This window comes from Lactuca virosa, chromosome 5 (assembly GCF_052849685.1).
Source record: "Lactuca virosa cultivar CGN04683 chromosome 5, Lactuca_virosa_CGN04683_v6, whole genome shotgun sequence".
NCBI lineage: Eukaryota > Viridiplantae > Streptophyta > Magnoliopsida > Asterales > Asteraceae > Lactuca > Lactuca virosa.
The window spans coordinates 309,932,012-309,942,273 of NC_136430.1; the positions used below are offsets into that span (position 1 = coordinate 309,932,012).

At 34.5% G+C, this 10,262-nt stretch overlaps 1 long non-coding RNA gene across 1 annotated transcript; it reads right to left on the reverse strand.

The window, feature by feature from the left end:
* Window positions 1–6,995: 6,995 nt before the first annotated feature.
* LOC145115000 (uncharacterized) lies at window positions 6,996–8,706 on the reverse strand. The gene is made up of 3 exons (XR_013711380.1): window positions 8,591–8,706; window positions 8,416–8,500; window positions 6,996–7,040 (listed from the first exon to the last, which is right to left on the reverse strand). It is a non-coding gene; the product is annotated as an uncharacterized LOC145115000 (long non-coding RNA).
* Window positions 8,707–10,262: the final 1,556 nt, after the last annotated feature.

Genomic DNA, 10,262 nt, shown 5'->3' on the forward strand with positions numbered 1-10,262 from the left:
CTATGAGTTTACGGTCGTAAACTCATAGGGCCATAAACACTAGGCCGTAAACTCATATAATACTTACCATGATGGCCATAAACTCATTAGAATGGCCACACACCCTTAGTATGCAATCATATGTGATTGTAGTACTTAAATCCTAAGGTTTCCTAGTCTAATAAGGTGTTACCTTACATGATTAGTTGTTTATTCACTAATTATAAACATATATGTGTCATTATATGTTCAATAGGAACAGTGTGTGCTCAAGTCTTCACTTGACACTTAGCATCGTACACCAATCTTACATTTGAGCAACTTACAACAGGTGAGTTCATACCCCCACATTTTCATAGTTTTTACTGTTTTAAGGGGGGGGGGGGGATACAAGTCTAACACAAAGATATTGTGTTATAACAAATGATTTCAAATGAAATACAATTATCCAAAACAAATGGTTTCAAACATCTTATCAAATCAAGTGGTTTTAAGTGGTTATTTCAAAAAGACATCAAGTTACCAAAATGGATTTCCAAATATGAAAATTCTTTTAAATGTTTTATAAACTTATATTTTTCCCCAAAAATCATACTAGTAAACATATATTTATATAAATAAGGTTTAAAGACTTAGAACTGACAACCCACTTTGGTTCCTTTTCCTTGTTTGGATGTGGGATCACAAGTATCAGTTGTTTGTCCAAGTGTCATTTAGATTTTAGTTATATATATTTGTATATGTATACAAGTATAAAAGTTTATTCAATTAGATTCAATTACCCTTTGTACATGTTGAGCAAAGGATCCCATACATGAAAACTCGTTATCAAATCATAAAGTACATATAAATTATAGTAGGTATAATGTATTATACACAGAACATTAATTCACGATACTAGTATACTAGAGTACATTATTTTACAAAAACAAAGGTTTAATTCAAAACTATTCAAGTGTATTCATTCATTCAAATACATGTTAAGAATACTAATTCAAGGATATACTATCAATCATTTACTTCAGAATGATTGGGTTTTTCATAACTGTTATACATGTAACGTTATATACTTTTATGAGTCAAGTAGTAAAGTTTGTTTAATTCATTTTAAACAATACAATAAAGTCCTGATATTATAACCAGAGTCTCCAGCAGGGGATCGAAACAAAGTGTGTATAGATCTATATTGGGATTGACACTCCCGCACTCGGACTGCTAGCTACAGTCAGGCATACACGCTTGTGAGTGACAATTGTTATCATCAACTTTCAGCGCATACATAGCGTTGGGTCAGGCCATCTAGTTAGTATGGTTATAATAACTCATTTAAAAGATATTAACAATACGTTAGTGTATAATTACTAAACTTAAGTACATTTTCAAAGTACTGGTTTACAAGATACAGTTTACAGTATACAGTTTACAAGATACAGTCTACAAGATACAGTTTACTAGATACAGTTGACAAGATACAAGTTTACATAAAGATTACAAGTACAGAACATTGGTTTACAAACATAACAGTTTTATACATATACAACTACTTTTCATATACAACAGAAAATATAGGATTTTCTGGAAACAGTTTACATATTCAAGAAACAGAAAACACTCTTACAAAACATAAATACTTATGTACTCACTCAACTTTATGTTGATGCTCTCTTTTCAAATTACTTGTATTCTCAGGGAACCCGTAGACAGGTACACCCGAGCTTTTGAAGATGGAGCAGTTTATATTTTGTCTTTATCTTTTGTACAACTTTTTGGTTTCAGTATACAAAGTGAAACACATGTAAATATTTATACTTTTTAATATAATGGTTGTTTGTACTATGATTACTATATTACATGTGTTGTGATACTACAAATGAAGTCCTCCACCCCCGGAAGTTTCCGCCGTCTAGTTTGGGGGTGTGACATAATAGCAGAACGAATAAGAAGAATCAATGAAGGCAGAAAAGATAAAAGGTTCTCCAATCTAAGAAGAAGGGAGAGTACTTTTGTATCGTGTTTTGTGATCGTCTTGCTAATTATAGGAACCATATTACAATTCATCCTCTAAGGATACCTTAGTGAACTAGTTTGGCTAAGAAGATGAATGGTGAATTGTAGAAATGGTTAAGTCAATAACATGTATCGTACTTCGTTCCAATATCAAGTCTTAGAGTTATACTCCAAGATTGTGAATTGAGTGAGATAATCTTAAGTAGAAATGTTCTTACACTTGCACATTTTGTTAAGTTGTGATGTCTTGAATAAGACAAAGACCAACTAGTAACCAAATTGTGAGTAGGTTTGTCTTGATAAAGACACACACTTACTATTGAGTATTTGTTTGTCAAGAAATGTTTCTTGACAAGAGAATCTTATATGTCAAGAGGTCAGTGGGAGTCTAAAGATCTTGAAAAGTTTCAATAACAAATCAAGAAGTAAACCTATTAAACACTAGCACACGACTTGAGGATTGTAACCTATCGTGTTGACAAAATTTTATTTCTGTGCCAATCTAGTTGAGTGATTATGCATATGAGTTCTATGAGTTCTCAATTGAATGCATAAGGGCAAACACCTTGATCAATGAAAGTACATTGGATGGCATAAGTGAGCTGCTAAATAACTTGGAAGCAATGGTGGGACCCTTGATGGCAAGAAATTAAGAATGAACAAGTTCTGTCCAAAAGAGTTTGAATTTGTCACGAACATTATCTTACGATTATGATTATGACAGATTCACATGGATAGAAACACATACACCATAAAATCTAAGTGTCATAAGGTTTCTCTCCTTCATGAAAATGATTGTGAGGAAACGCTTTCACTAAGAGAGATTTTAAGGAGATAGCGATTATGTAAATTGCATTCTCAAATTCGATTATGATTACGACATCCCTTTTCATAGTTCGAATTGTGAGATTTGGCAATTAGTTTGAACAATCGAGACTTATTGCTATAAGTTCTGGAATTATTTAAGACACACATGTGAGCTGTGTAAAGTAAGGTGTATGAGTTTGAAATGCTTAAATAAAAGCTTATCAAAGCATATCGTATTAAAAACTATGAACTTTGGAAAGTCGATAAGTATTATCTTTTAGAAGTCCAACTGTTTTCTGAATACATGTCAAAGCTAGTGGGAGTATAAATGTTATGCTAAAAGGATATAATCATCATGTTAGTGGGAGCATGATCATTATTTTAAGTATTGCAAGTTGGCAATATTAATTATAGAAAAACAAAAAGTTTCACTTTGCAAAGTTGCAGGGGTTGAAAAGTTGTTTTTGCTATAATTAAGGGAGAGAATATTATACTTCGTTTCAAATCTAAAGGTTTAGATCGAGAAATTTTAACCAAATTTAGTCAAAAAGATATATGAATGTTATGTTGAAAGGATTCAACATAAGAGAATTCTATATATATGGAAATAGTTGTTGCGTTCTCACACTCGATTATGATTACGGCATCCCTTTTCATAGTTCGAATCGTGAGAACATAGCAAATAGAAATATTATAGAAAAAGACTGGTAAAGTATCATGTTGTTGTAATATTCGACCGTTCTAAAATTTTCCAAATGCCTGGGGCATTAAGAGGGAAAGAGGACTAGAATCGGATTTGACTGAATTAGTTAAACAACTGTCAAGGATAATCTAAAGTTCGCCAATGATTGGTCGCTTGTGAACAGTTGGAAGTATAGTAATGGAAGGACCATATTGACATTATTATTATTATTAGATATGATTCTATTAATAATGAGTTGTCATATGGCAAATATGGAAATGTTTCCTTATTGGGAGTTGGACGTTAAGAATCTATATGTCTAGATTAGAAACTTTTATGCAAGAAGGATGTTCAAAGGAATGTACTTTGAATGTGAGACTTCGTGTCTATGGAATTGTCTTACAACAATCTCCAATAGAGGACTTTGTAATTTCATTGGCAATAGTCTTTGTGACTTTGGTGCTATGACATTACAAAAGGACCGTTGCATAAAGTGTTAGAATCTAACATATTCTATAAGTGGCAAGAATTTGGTATTCTTACACCTGTGGTAGAGATTGGGAATTGTAAAATGAGTGTGATTGAAAATGTGATTTAATTATACTATTTAAGGACCATAAGTAAACATAGTGTGCATGCTAAGACCATGGGACAATTGTCATTATAATTCAAGTAAGAAGTTGATTAACCGAAACAACAAATAATGAGTAATCAATATGGTGATTAAATAAAAGGTGTTTTATTTATACTCAAAGGTTTGGGGCAATATAAGATTAGTATTATTCTTGTGTTTAAATTTGCATGTTTTGACTTCCTAAATAATTGAGTTAATTGAGCATAATCGAATTATTTGAACGTTCCACAGTCGCTCATACTTTGGGAGTAGGTATGAAAGAAGATCGTCATGAATTGGTGTGTAGATTGTCTAAAGTGTATTAGACATAGCAAAAGTTTGCTACAACGTTCATGAGTGCTTACGAATATGATTTGAGCATTGGATTAAACCCACGCTCACTTGGATCACTTCATGGATTTTATCACGAGTGATTGGTGAGATGATAATATCTTATATTCTTGAAACCGAGATGTGTGAGTTGTATCTTGCGAGTCGGTTACACATTGATAATATGTAAACGCACCAGTAACTTGGTGTTATAAAACGTATTGTTGTGTGTGATTCGGTGAGTGAGTACAAGCGAGCATTGAGTCGAAGTTTATCCATTACTTTTACCCAATGTGGGATAAAAGCGATATCTGTGGGTCCCTCGATGATTTAGTGATGACAAAGGAAAGTGCTCGGCCGGGCCAGGACTGATTTGATTTGTTCAATTAGTCAGTTGTTGTAAATCGGAAATCAGGAAACAACACATAGACTGAGAGAATGATTTTAATCCATGTCTCACGTCTATACGATATCTAGAATGGAGGAATATATGATTCCTTATCTAAAGGGCGCGTATCTGATAAGATCAGAGTTGACAGCGGCTTTTGAAAGCTACGATTGCGGATCAGGATCTGAAGTCATACGCAGAATAGTTATTAGAATTATCCAAGTGGGAGACTGTTGGATTAGTGTCTAAGTCCATAACTATTTTGGTATGTACTTGACCCGATTATGAGCATGGTCCTTTTGGGTTGCCTTCACCATAGCAACTTGTAGGATGAATTAAGGAGAGAAAGGATTAATTATGATTTATTAATATATTATAAGGATAATATATTAAAGGAGAAATCATAATGTTTAATTAATATTAGTCAAGAATTAATTAAGAATTAATTTTGTGGCTAAAAGAGATTAATTAAACTTAGGGGACTAGAATTGTAATTATAAGATAATTGCAATTGGGCTATGGATCACCTTGGAATATAGGTTGGACTAAATCTATGGGAAACCCATATGATTTTCGTCCAAGGCATGTTCCAGAAGGGGTCCATGGGCTGCTTAGGGCTTAAGCAGAAAAATAGGGTTTCCTTGTTAGATAACCCTAATTGCCTACCTATTTAAAGGCCCCTTGAGACCCAAAAACGTGGCTAACCTTTCAAGAGGGTTTCTGGACGTTTTTGGAGTTATCATTCTCTTTCTTCTTCATCTAGTTGCTTAGTGGTGTTTGTGACTCCATTAGAGGTGCAACACTTGAGGCATTAAGCTTTATAAAGGCAATGAATAGATTGTTATTGCTATATAACAATCAAAGGTTAGATCTAAACCCTATTTTATGTTAATATGATTAATTGTATGCTAGATCTAGGGTTTATAGCTTTGGATATTCAATTGCATGTTCATTAGACAAACTAGATCCAAAGCTTTAGGGTTTGCATGTACACCATAGCCCATAGGAATGTTGTAGTGCTCATAACCCATCAACTTTAATATGGTATCAAAGCTAAATCTAGGAAACTAAACCTAGAACTTTGATCAAACAATGGTTAGAAGCGAAGGATCAAACCCACCACCACCACAAATGAAAACTCTTGATGGTTCGTCTCCATATTTCCTTACATCTTCTAATCATCCAGGGCTAAATTTCGTTGGATAGAATCTTCTCCATGATGGAAACTATAGCGACTGGAAGAACGAGATGATTAATGCCTTGTTCTCCAAGAACAAGGTAGGTTTCATCAATAACTCACTACCCATGCCAGAAGAAGGATCGGCAGATCAAATGAACTTGAAGCGATACAACGCCATGGTGAGACGGTGGCTTGTCAGTGCAATGGAGAAAGAAATCAAGAGTAGTGTCAAATACATAGTTACAACACGTGATATATGGTTGGATCTGGAAGAGAGATTTGGATGGGAGAATGCACAAAGAGCCTACAAATTAAGATGAACAATCACCATGATCCGTTAAGAAGGCATGACCATCTCAGCCTACTACACGAAGCTGAGAGGAATCTGGGATGAAGCATAATCAATAAGTCTGTCACCTTCATGTACCTGTACATGCGACATCACAAAGGAAATCATGAAAACCAAAGAGAGGGAGCGTCTGTATGATTTTCTTATGGGACTTAATGATGATTATGGAGCTTTGAGTACTCAAATTATTAGCACTGACCCACTACCCACTTTAAGCAACGTGTACCACCTGCTAAGTCAAGATGAACAACAAAAGAAGGTTGTCATATCCATAAACTACATGAATGAGGCAAAATCTTTCCAGATCAGAAAAAAAAACTTGGCTCAAGAATTACAACGAAAGGTAACTCCTCAAATAATTCCAACAATAAAGAAGACAGAAACAGGAATGAGAGGAACGATGATCATTGGTGCTCCCATTTCTATAAATCAGGACATACAATTGATGGGTGTTTTGAACTGTCACACCCCCAAACCAAGGATGGCGGAAACGTCCGGGGGTGGAGGACTTCATGTATAGTATCATAACAACAATTGTAATAGTAATTCAAGCAAACACAACCAACATATATATAATTGAAAAAGTTACATCATTGTATGAATTACATGTTTACGAATCAATTACAATATGTTGACAAAATATGAAATAGTAGACGCCTTAGCGTCCCATCCTCAAAAGCACTTGATTACCTGTTTAATGATTTCCTGAGAATACAAGTTGTTTGAAAAAGTGTCAACACAAAGGTTGGTGAGTTCATAAGCTTTTGTTTGGTATTATTAAAAGCCTTTCGTTTGTGAAAGTAGTATTTGTGTTAGAAAATCCAATATTTTCCTTAATGTGTAAATGTAGTCTTAAAACCCAAAGACCGAAATGTACAAGTAATTTGTCATATTTATAGTAAAACAATGCAAGTTTAAATCGACATAAACTCATTAAATTTTAATGAAGTTCCCGTAAATTCCAACGTTTATTAATACTTTATGTGAGTTATTATAACCATGCTATGACCTAGTTGGCCTGAAACGACGTTCTTCAGGCGTCGGAAATGTTATGACATTTGTCACCCCAGACCTGCCGGTCTAGCTGTTGCATGCAGCTTAGGTGTGGGTTTGTCAAACCCAATATAGATCTATACACAAGTATCACGCTCTCCCTCAAGGAGACTCTGGTTACAATACAGGACTTAATGGTAATTTGAAGTAAATGTCTCACAAAGTCATTAACGGAATTACGTGTTATGAAAACTTGGTACCGTATGGCCGTACCTTGCTTAATGAAAATATCCTTTGTATAAATGTACCCTTTTTAAATGTATTTGTTATGTAATGTATCATAAACTATACCTATTATAGTTTATCAACCAAGGGTAGTACGTGGTAATGTATGCAAACTATATTCAAAATAGTTTATTAAATGTTTGAATGTATCGATTGTACTTTGATTATAATCACTTGTTATTCTTTATATTTTATATGACCAAATCCATTTGTAAACTGATGTGTGTCTAAATATTAAGATAAAATGTCATATATTGCAATAACATATAATCACATAAAGATATACACCTTGCTCAACATGTTACAAGGTGAAATGAAATTAACAGCAACTTTTCGTTGAAAAACAGTTTCTGTTACTGTTCTTAGAAAATTTATAAAAAAATCATCAAAGCTCTAAATCCAAATCCGCAAATTTTGAGAGTTTGGAATATGAGTCTAGTTTGTTCGTAAATTTTACCATGATTTTTAGTGATCTCTAACAGAGGTGAAAATGTTCATAATCACAGACTGGTCCGGGTTTGCCTCTGAAATGACAGGCAGTTTTGTAAAAATCACCATAAATTGTAGAAAAATCATATGGAGATGTGCAAGTAGCCATTTTAAAGCTACGAGTTTGAACTACTTGCACCTGGAACAGTTTTGAAAAATAAAATATTTAAGTTGACCAAAACAGTCCGTGATTAACGTCCATCTTTTCTGATGTAATCTGTTAGAAAAAGTTTAATTGTGTTCTTGATGATTTTACTTGTATTCCCCCCTTAAAACTTAAGAAAAACATGTAAATGTAGGGGTATGAACTCACCTTATGTGATTTCAGTAGATGAAAGTGAGATAGAGGAAGTGTTCAACCCAAGAACACTAAGAAGATGTCTTGATGATTCGAGAATCTAACACCGAATAAGATGGAATTTGTGTAAGATATCAATGATTTGAGTAGAATGGAGTTTAATAATTATGTGAATGATGAAGATACTTACTAATTGAAGGAAGAAATCCCTGGAGAAATCCTTGAAGTTCTTGAAATTGAGAGAAAAGATGAGAGAATTTTGGAGAGTGTCCTTTGGTTGCTAAGTGTAGAATGAAAGAACTTTATGGAGAATGAGGAGAGAGGATCAATCCTCCAGCTCTTAGAACATGGGAAGAGCTGGAGATTGGGTGTAAAGGTCCACTAAGGTGACAAGGAGTAGTGGGAAAGAGTGGATGATCATAGAGTGAGGTGGTGGTGGCTTGCTTTTGTCATAAAATAAGGAAAAGCAAATATTCCCTCAATAATTAGTCCAACCACCAATTCTTTTAATACATTTTTATAAAAACCCTGGAGATTTATATATTTTGGGGCCTTAGTTTATAAAATAAAGTTTTGGGTGAAAATCCCACGTTAAAATAATGAAAAACGGAGTTAAAACGAAGTCGTAGTCGAAAAACCGGAAACATTATGACACGCAAACATGCATGTCGTCTTCTTTTATGACAGGGGCTTCCTTGATACTCATTGCGTGTCATCAACACGCGAGTCGTAAGGTTACGACAGAAAAATGTGTGTCGTCTTCCTTTATGACAGGGACTTCGGTCCTGAAGCTTCAGTTTTGGGTCCTTAAGCCTATTTTACCCGTTTTTACCCCGTTTCAAGTGGTTTTTGACCCAGTTAAGGGTCGGGATGGCCCGAATGATTACAAAAAATTAAAGGAACTTTTGAGAGAGATTTGGGAGAGATTCGGGAGAGATTTGGGAGAGATTTTAATAGAGAGAGGTTGAGTGAAAGAGATTGTGAGAGGTTTCGTTTGTGATCTTTTTGAGTGTCCGGCTTCGCAACGAAAGGTCCATAAACCCCGTTAAGCCATGATTTAGTGTCTTACACAATCCCGATGATTGTGCAATAGTGTTTTATCGCTTTGGTTTGTTGTTTAGCACTGTTAAGGCTAAGGAAAATCAAACACATGAATTTTTCAAATGATGTTTTCTCATTGAAATAGCGAATTGTATAATGTAAACCCTAACATACAAGGGTTAATGGAGTTGACCGGTTTGACTTGTTGACTTTTTTTGACTTTGACTTGAGCGAAATTTGACGGTTGTCACATCATCCCCCCGTTAGAGGGAATTTCGTCCCGAAATTTGCATTTTGACTGGGACTTCAAGAGTGTGGAAAAAGATGTGGAAAACTTCTCGTAGTACAAGAAATTGATTATGGCGAGGAACAACCTGCCTGATGTCACATGACGACCTTGGAAATTTCTTATTGTAACTTGAGCTGAGTCAATTTAAAAGGAGTTTATTGTTTTAGGATGATAGAGTATTCTATGTGTGCTTTTATACTCCCTGTTTTATCCTTGGTATTACCACTATGAATATTTTATAGTTAGCGAGTTCCATCATTACGAATGTTTCAACAAATTTTGACGAAATTTGCATTATAAGTCCTACTAGTTCTTTTATAGTCGATTGGCGTAAACTAGTCGTATATCATTAAGATTGCAAGGGCATTTTGGATGGGTGACCCCGCCTTAAGCCCACAACCAAACAAGGAACAGGGAATGAGGCGGAATCACACATTCTAAGTCCATAGAATCTTAATGATATATGACCATAACATTTACACTAGCCATCATAGATTCCAGGGGCGTAGTATTATTGGGGCCAGGAGTAGGA